Source organism: Anomalospiza imberbis, chromosome 2, assembly GCF_031753505.1.
Source record: "Anomalospiza imberbis isolate Cuckoo-Finch-1a 21T00152 chromosome 2, ASM3175350v1, whole genome shotgun sequence".
NCBI classification, from domain to species: Eukaryota; Metazoa; Chordata; class Aves; order Passeriformes; family Viduidae; genus Anomalospiza; species Anomalospiza imberbis.
The window spans coordinates 28,453,615-28,478,065 of NC_089682.1; the positions used below are offsets into that span (position 1 = coordinate 28,453,615).

Consider the following 24,451-nt stretch of genomic DNA (forward strand, 5'->3'; position numbering starts at 1 on the left):
TTCAAACTCCATTTTATATCAATCCCCTGTTTTTCTCTTCTTTATCTGCAGTAAGAAAACAGAGCTTGCAACCTTTCTTATTTTCTTTCTTTAAGGGTTTACAAGCTGGCTCTGTAAGGATATGGTTAAATATCCCTAAAGCCCACATAGGAGAAGCAACAAAGGTCTTGACTCATGCTTAGGACAGCCCTAACCACTTCAAGAACCCTTACAAATGTATGTGGAAAGACCTGCATTGCCAATTATAACTGCTAATAGATAAGCAGAAACTGAACTGTACGTACCAAGGCTGTTCTTAAGCTTTGTCTCACAAAGTCTCTAGGGAAAGGAAAGGATTCGACTTCAGCCCCAGGCAATATTTCACTAAGTGAGCTTCTCAGGCTGTGGTTTGAGCATAAGAATTATTTTGGTTTCCTTAATAGGATGCTTTATTATTCAAATTACAGATACCATTTTTAGAAACGTCTTAGCATCTATCATTAGTAAGAATTTCATAAACGAATTCTTTAAACATAAAGAGTTAATAACTGGTTCCATTTGAGCTTCAGTCTTTCTCTTATCAATAATTTAATGCTTTGATTGTAAATACAGTACGACAATAGTCTTTTCCATTAAGTATAAAATCAGCTCAGATTTTTTGAGGATGACCCCAGTGGTTAGCAACTTACCAACCCCAAACAGCTCCTTCACAAATCTGTTTTTCCTATTGCATCTTTATGTAAAACATTTTAAAGGCAAAAACTTATACAATCCACTGAATTATACCAGTTCTTCCAAACCTCTCTACTAGAGTCAGAGCTTTTAACTCAATACTTGTGGATTTCAGGACTGCGGAAGATGACTACAAACAGCATGTTAATATACTCTTTAGAATAATCTGGTTATCTGCACATGTAGATTACTGAAAATTAACACCTCCACTGGAAAAAGATTCACAGATGCCTTTTAGAGAACTGAAAACCATATATTCCAATGAATTAGCTACCACAGAAGAATGTAACATTAACTCAGTATCAGAGAAACACTAGGCAGACACAACTGGTTACCACTCATGGCTAAGATGACTAACACTTAAAATAAGCAAACAGATCTCAGAGTTACATGGTTTGAGATGATTTGCTTTGGGGTGAGATGTAACAGAAAATGGACTGTACCAGGGGCCACAGAGAGTCAAGTAAGGCAGACTTTACCTTCTGGCAATTCATAGTTAAAGGCTGAAATCCTTATTAGAGCTTCTATTCTGGTAAATTATTCATTCTTTCTTAGTCTGAAGAAAATCTTCCCTATGTGTACATTCAACACAGCACCGTATGAATTTAAAAGAATACTGTCATATACTGTCATTACTGTCTTGCTGCAAAAATATATGGCAATGGTGATTTTTAAGAGGGATAGATCAAGGTCAGAGTTTGTCTTCGAAGCCACCAGGCAGATACAGAGAAGTAGAGGAAATGCACAGAGCAGATTGTGACTGATGTCTTAAAGGAAACCACTGTCAGAAACTTCTTGATAACTCAAACTGCAAAGTGGCAAATGGCTAATTTACGCTGACAGAACAAGGCATGGTTTGGGCACTCCCAAGCAAAAGTTGCCATCACCAACAGCCATTGTTTCCCACACCTCAGCCTGTTTTGCTGAGGGTATCTGGGTTTTATCCTTCCTCCAGATGCTCAACCACCAAGAATAAGGATGCTCTAGGCATTTCTGTCCAAGCAGAGTATCTGACACTGAAGATCTTGCTAGCTCTGCCCTATTCTGTTACGGCAAACTGCATCTGAAGTACTGTCAGCATGAACGAACCACTTGACTTGGACAGGACAGCAGAAAGAAGTCCAGGCCTCCTAGCCCTCAGGTGAAGAAATCTATGATGACTTCAGCTGAGTGAGCAAGTTGAAAAAACCTCTCTAAACCATCACCATCAAGCAGAGCAGAGATCTACTGTTTACTGAAACTTAGTATTTCATTTACAATGCCAAAAGCACAGAGATGAAGAACTCACATAATCAGACATCAAACTAGAATGAATACAATAGTAAAATTGAGGCAGGGGGAGACCACTCAATACAAAATCCCTTACTGACTCCAGAATAAGTTCAAATAACATCTGGTTTTAGTACTCAGTAATGCTCTGATGAAAATTATCTTCTTTGGGAGGAGTTAGGTATTTTTGTCATAATCTATTTGTATATCAAAGGCTGTGAAAAACTGGTATTTCAGATATCAAGTTTTTCAGAGTCTCCTCTGACGATGTAACTGATGAAAAACAATAAGGTTCAAATTGCAATAACCCGCATAAGGTTCAAGTACAAAACTACCAAACTAGAGGTTCACATCTAAGAGCCAAAGGGAACTGGAAGACAAACACATGGAATTTTGAACTGGCTTTGCCACTTATACAGCTTGGCAGGTGGTACAGTGACCATCTTCTTTGAACATGGCAGAACAGAAGTCCCCAAAATCTCCACTTTCACTGTGCAGCACAAAGATCCTTAGATACATGTTGCATTTTGGAAATAACTTTGCCAAGTTGCTAGGACCTGCACTTCCTTAGAACACAGTCCCCCCCAAAAAACCTGGGTTTTCTTCCAAGCTAACCATCAGAAAAACAGCTGAAGCAGTTTTTGTCTGAATCACACAGAAACTTTGCTTTAGGTTGGTAACAAGAGAAGTGTTAATGCAGCTTTGGTTCCATCACAGCACACAACAGCTCTAGCCGCAGGCTGTGCTCTTGCTGGTGTTTGGAAGATAACTAGGTATTCCAGAATCTCATCATACCCAAATAAAATTTGGCAACAGCCTACCTTCTGAGGTTTTTAGCACGGATTTTTTTTCCCTTTCATGTCTTGTACACATTTGATGGTGTCTTATTCTACTCATTTTAATCACAGCAGTTCAGTGGCAAACTACAAATGAAAATGCAATAAAAACATTGCAGGCCCTGTAACAATAGTCAAAACAAAGATTTCCTATGGCAGCTGTCAAATTAATGACATCTCCAAAGCTATCTAAATACAGTATCTGGGCAGAAATCCAATTATGTCAATTCTGTCTGAATACCCCAAAAGAGAGTCCTACTGGGGTTAGAAGTGGAAATAATTTTAAGCGCAGATTAGCTACATAAGCAGCTCCACTCTTGAAACCAGAACAAGGGAACAAAAACCTAAAGGCATGACATTTATCTGGATGCAAGGGAGAGGGGAAAAGGAACTGATAGACATCTGGCAAAAGGTCAAAGCCAATTACCTTGTCCAAATTTGCCCCCAAGATAATGGCTTCCAGGTCCACTTCATTGAAAAAAGACATATTGTCAAGTAATTACAAAGATTTCTGCTTACCTCTCCATCCTCAACTACCATTTTGGTTTTTTCAAAACTTCTTTTTCCCAACAAAACATTAACAGCAGTAGTATAACATACCAACTTCCCAGAATCACAAAACAAATTTACCTGAAATATACATAAAAGAAAATAATATTCTCCCTCATTTTGACAAATTGTATTAATTGACAAATGGCATTTTAATTTAAGAATATGACTTATGCTGCTTTACTTAAACCATTTTAACCGCTTTTCCCTTTTTCTTTGGAAGTATGTGTTACTGTCTAATTATGTGGCAAATTCTATTTACTAACCCTTCAAGAGGATTCAGTTTATTTGTTGTTTTAAAACAGATAAGGATCAAGGAGAAAGGGAAATAGTATTTTAATTCAACAGAGAAATAATAAGGAATTTTTTTCTTTCTTTGCAGGCATATTAAAACATAAGTTTACCTGTTTTCTTAAATGAAGTTATTCAAGAGACTGCTATGAAACTAAGAAAAAAAAAATATGTGTGCCAAATAACTGGAGCAATCTATGTTGGATAGTAAATGCATTCTACCTAGAAAGCCTTATCTCTATTATGAATAGATGAATAAACCTTTAAATACAAGTATAATGATCAAAAATAGGACACTGGTTTAGACAAAGTTTTTAAACCTGATCTGTCCAGAACATTTTCAGTGGTAAGGATACAACTCACTATATATATATATATTGCACGTGATTCTGGTATCAAGACAACACTAAATTCAGGAGGGAGTAAAGCATTCATAATTAATGTGGTTATATTTAGGACTACATATACCAAGCCTGTGCTTCTTATACCAAGACTCACACAATTAGAGGTGGGTATTTTTTGTTTCTGTTTCTTTTTTCCAGAATACAGTCATTAGCAATACTCAGAAAAGTCTTTAAACAAAAAACTATCTTGGTCAAAATCTGGTACATTCTAGAGTATAGAGCTAATTCAAAAAGAAATTCAAACGCCTAATACACAAAGGCAGGGTTGCACTCCAGAACTCAAGATAGCCTTAATTCAGAAGCAGTGCCAATGAAGAGCAGCTATATTTTCTTAGGGCACTTGTCTCAAAATCCTTTTTCAGAGGTATTCACAGACATCTCTTTGTAAGGCAGCAATATTGGATATTACCAGTTTGAACCAAATTCAACTCAGTAACTCATGTTTTCTACTGTTAAAGCATAACAGAAAATCAGACACAGTAATTTTAACTCAACTGCTAAACTAATAATAACTTTATTGTATTTACATACAATATACAGTTACTATATTGAAAATATATTGTTTATATATATATATGAAAATATACAGTTAAGTGAAAATATCTCCCAACTCAATCATGCAGTCAGCCTGTCAGAAGCATTTTGACATAGCCTCGAACAAAATTCTTCAGCTACAACTTTCCTCAATGTTCCTTTTTTTTTTAAGGATATATTCAATCAATCTATTGGTTTCCAGTTTTGTATGAGATTTAATTTTTGCATTTGCTCTCTACAACAGACTGAGCACAGTACCATGAATCCTCCTTCATGTCACACAGGCACAGCAAATCCAATCAAATCCAATTACTACTCCATTAGGTCTCATTTAAATCCCATACGGTATGACAATAAACTGAATGAAATGAGAATCAGCACATTTTTCAACCATCTTTATAGTATGACATAGATGGCAATCACAGCTTAATAAAATTTCATTTACAAGAAAGAAAATTCAGAGCTACCTTTCTCTGCCAAGCATTTCAGAAAGACTTGGGAAACGCCTCTTCTTCCCACCATCCCTTGAAGAAGCCTGTTGCTATTTCATAGTTCTCAAACAACTGTTCCTTTTGCTTGTGGTAGAGAAATTTGTCCTGTGCCAATGCTCAAAATGTATGTAAACAATAACAACAACCACCAGGTGAATTCAATGTTTACTCCAATGGTGTCCCAGTTCTCATTTTCTTGTTTGTTAGGGGTTGATTTATTTTGTCTGTCTGCTGTTTTTTAAAGATTTCCTGGGTAAGGAACCTTTTGACACAGGGTTACTTCATGTTGGAAAACAGGAAAGGAAGATCAAAGCAAAACCTCACCAACCTCAAGGGTACTGAAAAGATGATGAATTTTTTAAAAATAAGCTCTTACCCTATCTGGATTTTAAAAACTATCATTGCTAAATATTTCAAAGTAAATTTAGGCAACTTTCAGAAGCTCTGAATGCTTCATCACTTCAGTACAGTTTATTTACAGATACATAATAATCATGTGTCTCTCTTCATACAGTATTTCCCAAGCTCATTCAACTACATAAACCCTAACATTTATAGATGTCCAGGTCTGTCCTTTCTTTTGGGAATGAAAGGAAAAAAAACCAAAAGAAAACAAATAAAAAATCCCTCATTTGTAGTAGGCAGTCACAACAGTCAAAGCTCCCTCTAAAGAGTCCACAAGAGCCTTGTTGAATAGCTCTTTCTCAATAGCTAACCTGACTAAATCATCTTTCTCATGCAGGCTAGAAATCAAAATGTCACGCTGCCATTTAAACACGTGATCTGTTGCTAAAAAACAAAAGCCAAGAAAACATATGCTGTCCACTTTCAAACACACATGCCAAATGCTTTGTTTCTAGTACAGAAAGGCTCAAAGAACAGATTTCTAAATATTTCAGTCATTTTATTATAAACAATTCTACTTACAGTTTTATTAAATTTTGTCTTTTACATGCTTACTGACAACCTGAGAAACATAAATTACAGACTTGGAGAGAGAGGATGCTGGTGGGGGAAGGGAGGGTAATTAAGTAATTTCAAGGTTGGTACTCCAATTCCACAATTAAAATGGGAAGATCTGGGCCAGAGCCTTCTCAGTGCAGGGCAGATAAAAAGACAGTAACATGAGGTTGGGGTTTGGTTTTTTTTTTCCTTTCTGTGACAAAAGGAAAAAAAAAGGCGGAGGTATTTTTCCATGCGTATTACTCAATCACATGGGCTTTTCTGGTGTATTTCCATGGGGTTTTCTGCATACACTTTAAAATGGCTTTATCGACCTGCAGGAACAGAAGCTTCACTAAGATAAATATGAAGACACTGGCTTCATGATCCAAACATCTTTTGCCTAAAAAGAATATAATCTCTGAGATTTTAGAACTAATAAAGATCTGAAAACACTAAATTGTACTTGTATACTTAAATAATTTGGAAAATTCTGGTTACCTTTAAAGGAGTCAGAACAATTTCCTCTCCTTTCTGCATGATTTTAATTATACTGGTTTTCTTTGTAATTTACCATCCCTCTCAGTAGACTATGGTGGCAAATATGGATCCTATAACAAGAACAGATCTTTTAGGGAAGTTACACATCTCAAACTGCAAAGAGCACAAGCATCCCACATGCTTCAGAACACAAAAGTCTATGACATGAACCCTAAGAGGAACAGTCTCAAAAACGCATTGTTAATTGCTAAAGCATACACACAATTTTTCTCCAAAAACTCAGCTACAGCAACCTTTCAATTAAATCAGCAATATCACATTTGCCATAAGTGCTTTCTTCTTGACAAATATAAAGTAACAGTTCCCAGTAAAAATTAAGTCATTTCAAAACTAGAACCTACCTTCAGACTGTGAACATACCAAGTGCTCAAATTATAGCTACTGAATTTTTAGAAGCACTAGGTACCTTAAGAAAGCAGTACAATAAGCCTCATGTTCTTAGCACATTTGACATTTCTTAGAAAGCAGTACAATAAGCCTCATGTTCTTAGCACATTTGTTTTGTTTGGTGAAAAAAAAAAAAAACAAACAAAAAAACCCAAAACCAAAACAAAACAAAAAAAATTTTTGGTGATGCTCCAGGAACTAGAAATAAACCTACAATGACAATACAACATCAAGGATAAAAAAGCATGATGCATCATCTAGTACTGGTTCTGACACCATAAATGAGATATACCATTCATTCATTCCTTCGCAAAAAAAAAAAATTATTCTCACCTTGTATTTTACCATCTTGTAGCAACTTTACATGTGCAAACTTTTTTTCTATCAGAATTCTTATATTTCCTGCTGATGACAGGCATTAATGAGCTCAAGAAGAGTCAATCAATATTCAACATTTCAAAAAATATTTGAAACAAAGCACCTCAGGGCAATTTATTAATATTAAAGATATATTACTATCTTACTTTGTGAGACACAAAGGAAACAGAAGACAGAAAAAAGAGCAACCGTACAGAGGACGTACTAATCAAAATTTCTAGCATGGGTTTCTACGCCTATGTAACAAATTTTTTGAAGTAGATACTGCCACAATTATAAACTGTAAGGATAAATGTTACACACTTTGCTTAGCTTGTGTTTCAGAAGCCAGTTTTAGCTTTGCCACCTAAAAAACCTAGCTGGCTTCACCACAGAAACATTACTCTTCTTTTCTGCACAATACAACCCGAAGGGAGCTTCAAAATGAGCACTTTGGGTCTGAGAACCAAACTCAAAGCTGTCACATGACAAAAATGCCTCCTGTTTGAATAAAGCTTGAAGGAAGAATCAGCTCAAAGGAGGATGTACTATTTCTTTGTCCAGCCTTTCAATGTTCCCACAGGCAAAAAAACTTCTTCCCTATCAGTGCTCTCCCTGGAGGAGAGAGGCAGGAGGACTTCATGGACCTGCTGCTTGAAGACAACTTACACTGGTGAGCAGAAGAGTAGATAATCCTGACTTAAGCGCCAGGTTTGGAAAGTTATTGGCACATGTTAACCACTCAAATTTATAATGCCAAATTAAAGAATAAGCCATTAGACTAATACACACACATCCAGAAACTTGAATGGCATCTTGTGTACCTATACAAAAGTTTTACCAAAAAATGGAATGAGATCATGAGGTCCTCAAAAATCAGAATCACAAGATTTCTGTGATTCTCAGCAGGGCAGGATTTCCCCCTCCCATCTCAAATGACTGACTCAGGCTAATTACCACCAAATGTTACGAAACAATTCTTCACTAAAAAAACCCAACCCAAAACAAAATTAAACAAGCCAACCACACACATCTATCATTTCAAAGAAAATTTGCAGAACCAGAAGTATGTATAAATTGATGGCCTAAGGGCAGTAAGAATTCTGCTTCAGGTCTACAGAGCTTCTCCAAACAGTACCAACACATAAACGAGATTACAAATCTACCAGTACTACATTTTGATTGCTAACACATTATATCTTCCTTAGTGCCATTACCTGCAATATCTACCAAGCAATAAAGCTTGGATGGGCACGCAATCACAATTTTATTTCAGAATTACTCTTTGCTGGTGTTTTCAAAACAAGAACATGGATAGCAGATATAGTCTTTTAGTAAGTGGCTGGTAAATATAACTCGCATGAGAAGGTCATGCAGTGAAAAAGAAGATGAAGTAACAAAACACGAACAGACAAAATGTTAGAGGGACGCTGAAAGAGATGCAGAAAGGTTTTAAGCAATTAGCAATTCCCTTCAAAGACAGGGAAGGAAACATACACATGGAAGACCTATGCAGAGCTTAGTTTTAACTTCACCTGATGACAAACAACCCCCAATTATTACGGTATTCAGAACAATCTGATAGAAAATAAGGGTTGGCTGTTAATAGCCTCAGAACAAAGACTGGCTTTGATACACTGAAATTTCAGAGACAATACATTCAAGAACATTTATACACAAAAAAGGAAATACATATCACCTGCAATGACCATTACACCAGAAGATCTGAGGTTTTAGCTAGGGTTTTGTATTTGACAGCTTAAATTCTAATCCTGAAAGATAAAACAAAATGCTATCAAATTCAAGTCAGTCTTTCAGAAAGGGAAGAACTGAGGAGATGCTTGTTGCTAATTCTGATCCAAGTCAGAGACACATGATGAAAAGTTCAGCATACAGAGATTCTTCAAATGGCTGACTACATTTGGTGATTTTTTTTTCGAAGATATTAATATTATCTTTTTTTAAAGATACGAATATACACAGAATTTCTAGAAAAGTTGGAAGAAGAGTTTTGAAACAAATGTATGGAGAAAGAGGACGAGCTAACAAATACACAGTGTACTAATACCCCTCTTAAACGATTCTGAAACCAGTTTCTATATGGATGGTAACTTCAGAAGTGCATTGTCATTCTGACACAAAACTTTATGTTTCAAAATTTTTTATGTATAAAGCAGATAAAGTTAAAACTCTAAAATGTCCTTTATTTTATTCCTACCAAAACACACAGAAATTGCATTTCAAAAATTCCAATTTCTTGATTTCAAATAAAAAAATGTAACTGATTATATACTTGGCGCTACATGTGGTTTCACAGCATTTCAAAAGCAAGAACAATGATTTATTACTATTGTGGGGATCTCTGTACTCCAGAAGTCTTTAAGTGGAATACAGATATGAACTAAGATTTTGTATTAAAAAAAAAGTTTGCTTAAATTATTAAAAAACATTCCATCATGTCAGAAAGAGGAAGATAATTTGAAAACATATCACACACCAGGGACAAAAAAAAAAAAAAAACCATCAAAAAACATTCCGAAAGAAAGAAGGGACATTGTTTTCTCCTCCGTGAAAACTCCATGAATTTTCAAATAGCTGCCCACTGTCACCCAAGAGGACATTAGAGGACATCACCAAGAGGACATGCTCCCAGCATTAGGAACCCCCTACTCTGTGTCTTTTCAGGCTTCTGAGTGTGACCTCCTACCAGGGAGGGCTTTCCCTAGGGCTGGAGGAGGACTGCACACACACAGATCCCAAGGGCAGCTCCTTGCCCTCCTGCTGCCACTGGCAAGAACCACTGCTTCCTGCTTCTCAACTCATCAGAACAGCCAACCTCAGCAAACTGATTTATTAAATAACACAGATCTAACAATCAGTATTTTCTAGAAAGAAGGAAAACATTTTTCCGCCATGTGTGAGAACATCAGAAACGTTGGTAATTATAAACACTTGTAAAACTGCTGCTTTACATCCCTGCAAGATCATTCCTCTGCCATCGGCTTTTTGAAACAACTGGAACACACAACATAATCTTCCATCAATTGGAAACAGCAATTAACTGGCACACAGCAAGTTAAATTGAATCATGGAGATGACCTAACATGGAGGAAACACAGAATTTTATGAAAAGCCTTAGGGTTTCACACAAATCAAAGAGCATAAGGCTGTGTGTTGGAAGTGGTCATGAATGATTTCTGTATCAAGGTAGGTTTTTGAAAAGAAAAATTTGGAGGAAAGGATTAAGTAGCGTAATATGATTTCCCTGTGAACACTTGCTGATTGTTAGAGCAAGAATTAATTTTACCAAATCCTACCAGCTAAGCAACTATCGTGGCAAAATATTAATCACTCAAATTAGCTATCTCAAAAGTACACGTCTTCCCCCTTTCTACATTAAAAAAAAAAAAACTTCAAAATTAATTGTCTTTGATTCTGAAGAAAATTCACAGAACTGTGTAAGCTGATCACACAACTGATCATAAGGAACTACCTTAATAGCTTGCCCTCTGCAAAGAAGAGATGCTTTTTATAACCAAAACTTGACACAACTTCCCCAAACATCTTTTCAGCATTAAAAAAGTTTATGTAAAGTCTCCAGAATGAAAAGTAACCCAGAATGAAAAGAACAAATACCTTTAGTAATGCTTTCTCAGCTTTTACTAACCAACAAAATCTTAAGACATCTACTCAAAGTATAATCAATACAGAACCTTTTAAGGAAGCAGAGCATATGCAGAAATAACAGTTCAACAATACTTAAGAATTAAGTTCAGGCATTAAAGTCTGAAAAAGAGGTTTAGACACAAAAAAAGGTTGGAAATGAAGAATTGAAAATTGTAACAGTTGCCAGTAGCAAAAAAATGCTCAGTATTTCTTACCATCTCCCAGAATAGCACAGCAGCGCATAAACTGACAGCCCTGCTGAAATTAGTGCATATTTTGAAACATAAATTACATTACACCTTGCTGCATTAGGACGGTGGCTCAGAAATAAGTACACAATCCCTCCAGCAGAATTTACTTCAAAGCCTTCCCATTTCTCTGCCTACAGAGCTCAGCAATAGATAAAATTGAGAATGTAGTTTTCATTCATTTCTTCCAGGCACTCTAAAATTCACACATGCACCTCAGAGTGGCTTGAAATCTGGTATGCCATATGGCAGTACACTTGTCATTTCCAGAAATATGTTGAATATGGGTTCCAGAGATATAAAGCCCCAATAAAAAAAAAAAAAAAAAGAAAACAAGAAAACAAAACCAAAACTCCTGAAGCCAACAAATTCTGCACAAACACCACCAGCTTTATACTACGCATAACTGGAGAGCCTGGGCTTTGATCAGGCTTCAAAGAATCTCTTTATTTGCCCCAGAAAATAAATCTGATGCCTTAGCTTATGGAGGCTTATTTCCCTACTGTTTTGCAACTCTGTAAATTTATTTTCACTTGCCTTAAGTGAGACTGAAGTAGAAATGATACATCAACATCAACAGTAGATTTATACAAATACATTGCACTTGGAGCACAAAGTAAATGATTTACAAGCTGCAGAACAGTGGAGAAGCAGGATCAAGGGTTTTATGGCTATTCCAGTGTGAACCAACTGAAGAAGAAATAATTACTTCTCATTCCTACATAAAATGTTTAATGGTGCACATGATGAAGTAACACTCAAAAAAACGCAGAAACCTCCCAAACAAAATCCCAAAGAATTAGGAAACAGACTTAAAAAAAAACCTGACAAAAGAAAGAAGGCTCTCCTGCTGGCTGAAATAATCACGCGGTCTCCAAACTCAGCAAATTAGACTAAGATTTCCAAAAAAATTGGCAGAGCTGAACTACACATCTGGCTGTTGCCAAAATGAGCGAATCCTGTGCTGTAGGTAGAAATCAACTAATTCATCCTTCTACTATCATTTGTACTTTCCAGGGGTGTCTAATTTCCACTATTTGCATTTTCTGATTAAATTATCCTTCTCTTCTGAGAAAGAAAACTCAGACTAGGAAGCTGAAATCAAGTAACACTACATGACCACAACAACTTTCCTCCTCGCTTTTTTCTTCCAAGGATGTAATTACAGATACAGAGAAACAGATAATCATTCCCCTTTTTGCAGGCATACACAGCTCCTCTCTTTAAGCCTCATATTGCATCTTGAAACTAAGTTATCCCAACACACATCTTTTTACCCCTAAAATGAAAATTAACAGCGAGTAGTAACTGTTGACAAGATGTGCTTTAGCGGTGATACTAAGTTTTCAAACACACACAGAAATCAAGAATATAATCTAACTCCAGAGGGGTGGATCCTATAACCTGTAACAAACTTGCCATGTGCATATTCCACAGAAATACCTGTTTTGGAGACAGTGTATGTGTGCTATTTATCCAAGTATGCAGAGGTGACTTGGAAAAAAATAGCAAGGAAATACAGGTGATTCTATTATCAGAGTCCAATCCAGACCTACCACAACATTTCTATGAATAAAGAAAAAAATCAGGAGCATTTCAACCATAGCTGGGAAGAGTATATTTGCAAGCACCTAAGACAACTCATGGCAGCATCGACTGGGATGTGTAACATAGCACAGACACTCTTCCACTACACTCATCCATCAAGTTCATCTCAGACCAGGATCCATTCAGCTGCTGCAGCTGAGGAGGCTTTCAGCCATGCAGAGACAAGACTACCACATACCTGCCACTCACATCTCCTAACGATGAGTGTATCTGCTCATTGCTGCTAGAGGCAGTGTGCTTTGAGAAAGCCAGGGTTTTTTCCCCAGGCGTAACAAGCACAGAGCTGCCAGTCACTGGTGTTGCCATCTAGGGAAGCTATTCCTAGAAAAGCAAGAAAAATGCGTGGGCTGAGCTGAAAAGACAATGTAGAAACTAAAGCAAGCAAAGGAGTCCTCTGTAATACAAGAGGTGAAGAAAATACCCATGTCTACTAAGATTTAGGCTGAAGAGCAGATCTCTTCCCAACACATTCCACAGCCAATAATTGGGTTTTTCAGGTACACTGAGCTTGTGGGTGGGATGAAAAGTGGTTTCCACGTGCTACAGTGAAATTTTACTGTGCCCAGCAGACAAATAAAGTATGCTAAATTTCCTGAACACTTTAATATTCACTGCAAAGCATAGTAAAACCAAACAAAACCCTAGAAAATCTGCACTTTACAGAACTTTCCATGTATTTTGCAGATGGCATTGAAACCATCTGCTGATGCTGCCACAACAATTCAAGAACCACCAAAATCTGTGTTTGACAGGTCCAGACCTACTGTAAAGAAAGGAAAATCTGAATGACTTCAGCACAATACATAGAGGTGCTCCTCGATAATACAGATTACATTTCTTGTTTAACCATTCTTCCAATAAAAGCAGTGTGAAATTCAACTTCTATGGTACTTTTAATTGTAGTCGTAGGAAACAAAAAAAGCTGTCAGCTACTGAAGCCTCACACACTGTAATCACCATCCTCCCACAGCTATGACTACACTGACAGAAGAACTAGAGAAACCATTCTCACACTGGCAAATATAAAAAATGCCGAAGAGCCAGAACCAATTCTCAACTGCGCATACACTTGTTTTAATCATCATTTTCTTCTTCCTATATGTGCTTTTCTTTACAAAGTTCCAAATCCAAACCTCAGAAAAGTTAACACATTCGTAAGTGGCTTGAGTATCATAACTCAGTTGATTAAATATTTGGAAGAGTTCACCTGGTGGCTTTGAAGTGCAGCAGAGGACCAATTCAGGGCTCTGCAAGCGGCGATATACTTCTTGAGGATCCACCAGTAAAGTGGTAACAATCCTTTAGGTAAAGCAAAGCCAAAAGATTCAAGATGGGAAATTAAGCTATAAACAGTAAGAATGCAGAAGTTTACTTCCTGTATGCAAAGTTAGCAAACCATTACAAAATCAAAGTACATGCCAGTCTTTTCCTTTCTTACTTACAGATTTAGCCTTTAAGGTGTCCAGTGCACTTTTTCAAGCTCTTGCTACCTATTGTAATTCTATACTTAAAGATCTTCCTGCATTCCAAGACAATTATTATTTTGCTTTGATGCTTTTTTCCTTGGATGTTTTCCAGATGAAGTTCTAAATTGAAGTTCAGCAGAAAAATGATCAGAGCACTACATTTCAATAACAGAAGCATTGAAAGAGTGGCCTTCAGTGTATTAAAGTCATTGCTGGAAGCTACATATGAAAATATATTACCCACCTCAGAAAACCCTCCATTGTTATAATTTGGTCATTTCACACACCAGTGATCAATCTCAGCTGAGCACATTCTGTAAGTCCATACATAATGATAAAAAATTAGACATACTGGAGAAAAATTTAAGTCTTTCCTTTGTGAACAAGTATATTCACCTAGTGATTTCATATAAAAATCACATTTCTACTGCTCCTTGGTATGAAGCTAAACAAGGTGAAGATATACAAATTGTTGGTTTACAAGGGTCAATGACTCAGCAATCTCCATTATGTCCACTTTGCAGCAAAAGCTGATAAGCACAAAACAATTACTTTAAAAAACAATCTTGGAAGTATGCCCACATGAAACTTTTTTAAATGTACATATACATTTAAGGCTACTAACTGTGAATCATATATCCTTAGTCTAACCCTTCCTGAACTCAAGATTTCTATTATCCAACTCTCTTTCCTTTATCTGCCCTTAAAATTTATGAATTTCAGATCATAGTTGAATATAAAGTCCTCAGAATCAGCAACTGTCAGTAAGTATATTACAGCACATCTACAAGCTGAAAACTCCAGGCTACATTTAATTTCAGTACAGAACAACATAGACTTTTTAGAACAGCAATGTTCTGAAGAAATATTACAAAAAAGAGAATATCCAGCTATTGGAAAACAGAAAAAACTGAAATAATATTGCTTCCACCATTCCCACAAAACTCTATGACACTGGGATCCAGTGCTGAACCTCATAACACAATTCCCTCTATAGCAGCTCTCTCACACTACAAAGAGTGAACAAGCAGAATGTGGAGGATGTATAGTGAAGGAAAAGTCCAGTGTCATTTTTACACAATTCATCATAGTCCAAAGACAGTTCATACTGGTAAATCCTACCCCAATTTGGACCACATTAAGTTCAGATTTAATTAATCATTCCCAAATACCAAGTTGCAAGCGTATACATATGAAGGTAGAAAATGAGAATATGATATTCTACAGAATGACCTGCAAAGCACCCTACACTTTCTCCTACCCTGAAGAGATATAAGCAATCAGACAACCTCATTTCTGCGACCCTGCGACCGTGTGTAACTACATATTTAGTTAGAATAGAGAGCCAACAAAACACTAACAAAAATGTCTTCATCCAAATCCTATTCACAGCTGTTAATTTAATGGAAAGACTCTTCCGGCATGAAGAATACATGAGTAATAGCCTCCACGGGAACTTTAACAGCAGATCGTTAGACAAAGGGCTTCACAGCACAGCAGCTGGACGCCATTCAGCTACCTGACAGCCCCTGTGCAGCTTGCAAAGAGTGCATTAACCACAGGATGTGGCTTTCTGAGGCAGTGGCTGGTGCTGCCCGGTACTGCAAAGGGAGCAGAAGGGAGATGGGGTAAGAAGGCAGATTTGGATGCTTTGAAAGAGGTATTAGAGCAAAGGGCTGCGTGATGCAAGACAACATATCGCAAACAGCAGCTGCAGGAGAACAGATTTCTCCACAAAACAGTTACACACCGTCATTTTAGCCTTCCATAAATTTACAGTACTTCAAATCAATGCCACTGAAAATTCTAGAAAAACAGTGCGGAACATTTATTTGTTACATTTCTCAATGCAAAAATGTTTCTTCTTATTTAAGGAAAGATACATATTGACTGATCCATGTGGGAGCCCACCCCAATACCCTAACACAATTCCAGAATATATTCATAGAAGAAGGAAGTTAGAAACAATTATACAGAAATACCGTAAGCAAGGGTTCAAGCATATCCTCATATCCTCGTTTTAGAAGGTTCATCAACTCTACTTCTGCACATCATGTACCTGCAATGTTACAGTCAAATCTTACTCATTTCCAAATGTGTGTAATCATGCTAGACAGATTACATTTTTTTTCTAGTTTTATCTAATATTTTATTTTCTTTGCTTAAATATTTCTGCTGTATGAAGGGATTACAGACAACCCAAAAACACGTCCACTCACAATCAAGGCTATTCCCAATCCTAATTATCTACAAAATACTGTGCAATGGAAAAGGTGGAGGGAAAAGATTAACAAAGCAAAGACACAGATGATTACCATCAGTTTAGACAGCACAATAATCAAGGTGTGCACCAACTAAATCAAAGATTTTCTTGAATTAAGTATTTACAGATTCATAAAATAAAATGACACTTCCCTAAGAAAAATCGAAAGGTGCATGTACACAACTGCCAAAACTATGAATTATACTGATACCAGGTGCAAGTACTAATATTGAGATTTGGAGTTTTGATTGCTGTTGGGTTTTGTGGGCGTCTTCGTAATATTTAGTAGGTGCCACAATTTTAGAACAATAGTATCAACAATTTAAAAATCCTCTGAAATCCAGCTGCTTAACATCAGGCATGACATCCTGCAAGCCAGGCACATCCCTCACATTCAAAAAAAGCCTGTGGCAGGAATATGGCACAGGAACAAGAGCCAAGGGCTGCTACCAGTCAGGTAAAAATGACCTCCCCTCTAGCACAACTCCACCTTGACTCACCTGCATTCATGACTCACTGACATCAGATTCTTGCTACTTTTGAAGAACGAAGCATTCAAAATTGTACTATCTGCTTAGCAAGCACAGTATAATGTACTAAATACCAAGCTGCTTCAAATGCTATGTACACTCAGTAATGGTATGTATGCCATTGCTGCAGAAGAGCAAGTCAATGACCATTAATTCAGATTGCAGTTATGTACGATATCTTCTTTTAACCGCAAGTATATCACTTATATTAACTCAAAGGAATCCAAATGACCAACTACTTAACCACTAAAATTATCTATCTGGAACGAAGGAAAAAAATATCAAAGAACAGAACAGACAAATCACAAGGGCAAGTTGAAAAGACTTTTATAACAGAACACTGAAATCAGGTCTAACTGCACCATTAAACAATCTAATACAGGTAAAGCATCGGGGTGGGGGGTGGCAAAGCATTTTAAAAGTTATTAATTTCCATTATCTGCATTAATATACTTATTTTCAAACCTGGGTTCCTCCAGAATAGGAATTCCAATCCTCAATGCATTCAAGAGCCTTTCTTGCATCACATTTTAGTTTTCCTATTTTTCCTGTATTCATTCATTTTTGTTTTCTGTTTTAAATTCTATGTTTTCACATTTTTAAATAAAATACCAAACTAACTAATTCCTTGTTTCCCCCCTGAAGGAGTTTCCTTTTCCATCAACTTAAGCAGGCATTATATATCAAGCACTGCCTGATCCACACCTGTTCTGTAATAGCTCAGTATTACTGTTCATTAAACAATCCTAAAATACTAGGAGCCACACTGACTTTATGGGACTGCTGGAAAAGTAATGCCATATACAACGTATAGGAGTAAACTCTTTCTCTAAAAATAAGCTGGCTGTGTGACACGACAGCAGAAGTTCCATAATTCAGTATACATGTTGTGACAAGTAAAGAATGTGTAACTAAGAAAGAATTGACCTGCAAGTGGTTCTTGTCTTGAAAAAGATGTGCATATGGCTCAGCCTCGTGTTTTGTAAATAAGAGACGTTCATTCCAATAGGACCACTAGTAGTACTGAGCACATGCTTGCATCTCCACAGAGCCACAGAAATGGAGGGAGAAGCTGGGATACAAAACAAAGAATGAAACTTTGCAAAGCTTTGACACTGTGTCTTCCAGAGAGGTGAAAGAAATACCTGAATAGAATAAAATAAACATTCAGAATCTCCTGTCAGCAAAATCAGAAAAGATCCTAAAGGAATACAACCAAGAGTATTATAAGACAAGAATAACAGAGGAAGACAAACATTGTCACAAAAATGACATTATCCAGACTTTAACAGTTTTCTACCATAGGAAGTCTACAACATTTCAGTTCATTAAGATTCCCCATGCATCCCTTAAGAGCCTAAAAGCTCATGAAAATGATGTGTCATATTTTGATACTTGTGCTAAACAAAAGCATTGTGATTACCAGTGTTTAAACTCAACACAATCCATACAGTCCTTACTGGAATATCTGATTAAATTTCTAATATTCATGAACTAGAATCTTAATATTGAATGCTCAAAATGATTTAGGTCTTTTGATGTAACGGAACATAAGTCCTTTAGTGTCAAGTAGAAGGCAGATCCTTTATTACGGCATTAATTATTTGGGATATTAGCATTATTTTCTCTCTCTATTTGAATTAAATGGAATTCAAAACAGTGTGAATTTATGAATAGTCCACAATATAATTATTTCTATATTATCCCTGTAGCACTAGCAGAAAGACTGCCAACAGACCTGAAAATGTAAAGGAAGGAGATTGATCATCAATTTTTCTTTTCATCTTTTTTTCTGAAAGCGGGAAAAGGTAAAGCTTAGGATGTTTATACTCTAAATGGCTTCACTCTTTTTTTGATGTAAAATTACCCATCTTTATACCTATAAATGCCACCTACATTTTTTGCATTCAACATGCAATGATTAAAGGAAAGCACAATTACACAAGATATACCATAACCAACTTCTTTTATGACTGGAACAAAAACATTCTTAATTAAAACCACAAAACTGAAAAAATAGCAGGGATTTTTACAAAATTTCAATGCTCACTGGGAAAAAATACTATGTCTTCACTTACATTTCCAAAGTTGCTACATACACAGAATTCCGAGTTCTGGTAGAAAGGACTAATTAAAGATGCAAACATGGTACCTTCTTCCCAGCACCTAAATGGTACCAGTTATCATTTCACTTATATTACAGGTATAGTCAGAGAGCATTGCTAACAAAAGCAATTCATAACTATAAATAAATACACCACCACACATGAAAAACTGCTGTTTGCAGGTCATTTGAGTCAGTTTCCAGAGCACTAGATACTGACAGACCATAATCCAGCTTAACATTCCAATACAAAACACACAAAAACCAGCATTTATATGGTTTTACCCAACTTTCAGGACTTTTTCAGTCCAGTTAAACCAGAAACACCTGGCCAACTGAGACTGCCACCTTACAAATAAACAACAGCCAAACCTATAAATAAACCAAATAAGCCATCTGTGCCACTGACTGGCCCTGTTTGTAGCCCATCTACACAGGTGTCAGCTCCTGGCCCTGCACTCTACAACTGAACTACCATGGAGTGTTTGTACCATCACTGACTGACAGCACTAACACAAAATGAAAAAAAAAAATCAGTGAACAGAGTGCTTTTTTCCAACCTAACAAATACTCAAAACCTATCATTCTGGTTTTGCTGAAATTTTTACTAAAAATACTAAAGGCATTTAAAACACATGCATCTTTGAAGTGACTGGATGAAGTCCAACTACCTTTTTTCTCTTCCACTATTTAACAAACAAATTTTCAATCTAAAATTGCCAACTAAATTTTCAACCAACATTAAATCTATTTAAAACGAAAACTCATAGGATACTTGTAAAAACAAACTATAAAAAACCCTGAACTCAAACCAAGAAAAAGCCTAAAGTAAGTTTTGCTAAGCCAGGTGGCAGTGAGCATTTGCAGCAGCCCAAGTCTCCTGTGGTGGAATCCAGAATCCTTGACATGCCATCATTCAAGATCTGTCAAATTTGATAACACTCAGTGTGTGTCTGGAAGGACACCATCCATTCAGGGAAATGAACGTGTCATTTGTTGTCATGACAGCTATCAAAATTCAGCCCCAGAGCATATCACAGAGCCACGTATCTCTCCTTCTGCACTAAAAGGTTGAAAAATACTTTCCTTGTCGTCATCCTAAACATCATTAGAATGTCAACTAAGAAGTCAGCTCCCCTGAAACAGCAGTGGCCCAAGATGGCACTGGGAGCCAAGTCCGACACACAATGGATGTGGGAGAAAACAAGTGTGATGGATACACTGCTATTGTAATACCAGGAAGGAAAAACCTTGCAGCCGTGGTATGCTGAGGGTGTTCTTACTGCATTAAAACCAAGAGGTCAGTATGATCAATGTTTGGGACTCTGCTTTGGTTTCAGCGCCAGGTTTTGCTAAACAGGAGGCTTCATTTACTGCTGTTCCTTGAAGCGTTTATTAGTCCAGAATGCTCTAGAAAATTTAGAGCAGTTTAACTCTCCATATACAGATTAGGTTTTGACAGGACATAGTATTCCTCTTCTTTCCCAAACCTATGAAAAGACTGAAGGAATTCAGTGTTTTATTTTACTATACATAGTTAACTAATACTTAACTGGTATACAAAAAAAGCATTATTTCAGCCAACTTAAATTTGACAACAATGAGTTAGAAAATCCTACTTTTTTTCATTTATAGTTTATATGCTTATTGAATACCATGATTCCTTTCTAAACTTTCCCACCCTTGCAAGGATCTAATCTTATTTTGAAGGAAAGGTTTAAGGACTTTTTGGAAATAATATAGATAAGAACAATATAGTTAAATCCAAAGTGAAATTGACATTTTTTTTCCCCAAGAGCTTGCTTCTATTCTCTTAAAAACAGAACACATACTTTTTAAATTATGCACTGATAGCAGAACCAATAATCCCACCCCAGCATTAGCAAAAAGCACCTGCCTTTTTAACCCTCTTCCTGTTCTCCAGCAGCATCTGATGGCTCCTCTGTATTTACAGAGCTGAACCAGTGTAACCCATAGGGAAAGACAGGCAAGAGACAGCACTCAGCTAAAAGCAGCTTCTGACACTGTAAGAGGACGTGACCCGGACTCAGAGGACTGCATCGGGAAGAGTATCCACAGTTTCCAGCTTCTCCATAAAGTTCAGTACTTGCTTTCACACTCGTGGCACTTCCCTTTATTGAGGCCCTCATAAATACTCTGATCATTTCTGGAATGTAAAAACTTCAAACACTTCAGAAGGCTATAGTCTGCCTTTCTATCAAATAGGTAATAAACTGAAGGCCTGCTCATTTATTTTTGATTATTAATGCCCCACATATCCAAACAGCACAACTGCTGAAACACAACAGGCTCCCTAACAAGATTCCTTTTTCTGATTAAACATCTTATTTGAAACAAAGTTAACATTTAATTTAATTAATTTTTAAAAATATTTTTTAAAGAAGGTTGCCTAACACAGTTGCTACCTGATTCTGTAAAATACTACCTTTTTTTTGGTCTAATAAAATTTCTGCTATATTCTACCTGTGGTTTATCTCACTACCTGTTTTCATGTCTGTTTCTATGGCCGTGTGTACTCTGCATACAGTAACTGATATGAGTTGAGGAAAACTGGGTAAGGTAAAACACACCCGTATGGCATTTTCTTTTGCACCTGTATTTTGCCATGATTTTAAGAGAGAAGCAACACTTTTGAGAATTCAGGATCTGCCAAGTGTCCCATGTTTACCACATTGTCTGCTCCACCAAATAATCAACAGTAGTTACATGTCACCATATTAATACTGGCTAAGGAGATCAGGACCAAAACCAGCATAGCAAACCTACAGTGCAAAAAAGCCTCTAAGCCACAATGTTTGTTTCTACAATTGTGAACAAATACAGACTATACCAGCATGCCAGAGCTTCCACTCTAACGAATGTTTTTCATAGTATGAGTATTTCTAAAAGTTTACTTGACACCAGGGCTTTGTGTATAGCTGCAGTAATTTAAAATGCAATGGTTGCTATTATCTAATCAAGATTTATTCCTCTGCACCTGAATTCTTAAAATTCTCGATACTCTATAAAAGCTTAAAAATGTACACTGTCAGGCCCACAAATGTATTATTTATGCTGGGTTTAAACTATAAACTCCCTTCATTAATAGCGAGAAACAAATTCATTTGTTGTGTCACATATACTTAACTGAAGATAAAAATATACATTTCATATTGCAATGCACTTTCAACTTACTCATGTCATTAGCATTTATGAAAATTAAGAATTCTTATGATGGGGAAAATAAGATTACTTTAAGGAAAATAAAACAAAACAACAAAAATTTACCATTTTGAAGAACTACTTTACACATTACTGAACAGAGCAACAGTTTAATTGGGCAGAACACTGTTGACTACATTATTATGAGAAAACTAATGGGCCTAATTAATTTTCAGGAAAAATTTAAATTGGAACTACCTAAAATAGAAATAACTTTTGGATTCCTGGGCCAACATGCAGATGTCTGCAAAGCAAAACAAACAGAAAAGTCATTTCTAAAAAGGTGTACCAGGATCTCATGTAGTAAAGACTTGACAATGGTGTACAGGTGAAACGATTAGTGCAGGCCTCACTTCTTCACCTCAGGATGACAAAACAATGCTATTTCCCACATTGCAAACACCATCCCAGCTCTCTAAACATTGTTCACTTCAGGAACTAGTAAGAATTCCTGACTTTCACTCCCTGAAAACTACTGTGCTACAACATTTCTGTATACCTAGTAAATACAAGGACAAAGTGTACTACCTTTAGGTTTACTATTTGATGAGAAGGAGAAAGCAGCTCTCCTGCAGAGTGCCTCAACCCTCTGCCTCTTCGACACACCAGATGACCTACTTTGGGGGAGCAGGCTGTCCAGCGACGAGCACCCAGCACCCCACCCTAGGCTGACTGAACTAACCAAAAGACAGCAGCACCTGGTTTCAGTTTTCAAACTCCCTCAAACACCTCTAATGAATCCACATCAGCAATCCCCCTTCCTCAAAACACAGCGGGAGTGGGGTTTGGGATTACCCACGGCTTAGAAACCATCAATACAAACAGAAAATATTTTTCTAGAGCCTATGCTTTATATTCAAAGATGCCTTGGTTTTGATTTCAAACCTGCTGCAAGTAAATTGATACAGCACCTGTCTCTATGAGTCTGGAAGCAGCTTTAATGCTCAAGGAGCATGAAAAATGCAGATACTCTGGGTAGTTTTGCTGCTGCTCAAGACCATGACCGGCAAACAGAGCTATCTGGGTATCACTTTTCGAGTCGCTACTGTTATAGTTTCTACTGAGGAAAGCCATGAGCACTGCAAAGGATTAACATACCAACAGCAACACAAGGTACAAAAAAAAAAAACAAAGGCTGGAAAAGCAGCAGACACTGCTGACCTTGTCCCTCTTCTTTAGCTAGCAGAAGATGTGAGGTGACATGGAAGAGAGCTTAAGCTTTCAGACAGCTAGCCAAGAAAATAGAGAAGAAAAGAGAGGAAGGGGAGGCAAGTTGGCAAGTTCCCTTTCTGTAAGGCAACAAGGCAAAGGCTGATCTCCTGAATTTATCATATGTTCAGTAGTCTGGATGTAGTAAAAAGCATCATCCACACTATCAAGGGCTAACTATGCTATTAGTTTTGGGAAAATAATGCAAAAGAGATTTAGTGTACAATTTTTTTTCTCCACAAAAGCAATTGAAATTAATCTGGTAGAAGTAAGAGACAAATGCAACAGCTAATGTTACAACGACAGAACAACAGCAATAAGAGCTAACATTATAATGAATCTGTATCTGTTTCATGGCCTATATAAAAATATTTGCTAATTACAGCCTTGATCTTCATGGTACAGGTGCCTTCTCTTGCTACATTTATTCACTGTTCCCAAAAGTGACATCTTCTGTCAAAGTCACAAGAAGAAAGTCAGTTACAAAGACAAAGTGATCTGCTTAACTTCTTAAACACACTTGGGTGAGACAGAGGCTTTCGATTTCCAGAGTTGTGAAATCAATATTTCAGAGAAGCAACAACATTACATCAGAAATTATAATCCTAAAAATGAAATCACAGTACCATTAACATCATCTATGTGGTGCTGCTTCAGATTCCTAAAAAGCAATGGCAAAAAAGTACTTTCAAACAGAAATTCTTCATCATCTCCTACCCAGTGAGTCCTTTCAAATTCCTCCATATTAAGTTACCAGTCCAAACTCCTGATGATATAAACCACGCATGGTTAGGCCATGAAAA

The 24,451-nt window shown here is 36.7% G+C and overlaps 1 protein-coding gene across 3 annotated transcripts in view; it reads right to left on the reverse strand.

Annotated features, from left to right (window-relative positions):
- The window catches only part of NCK2 (NCK adaptor protein 2), an 83,593-nt gene that overhangs the window by 57,559 nt on the left and 1,583 nt on the right, over nt 1–24,451 (reverse strand). The window lies entirely within an intron of this gene.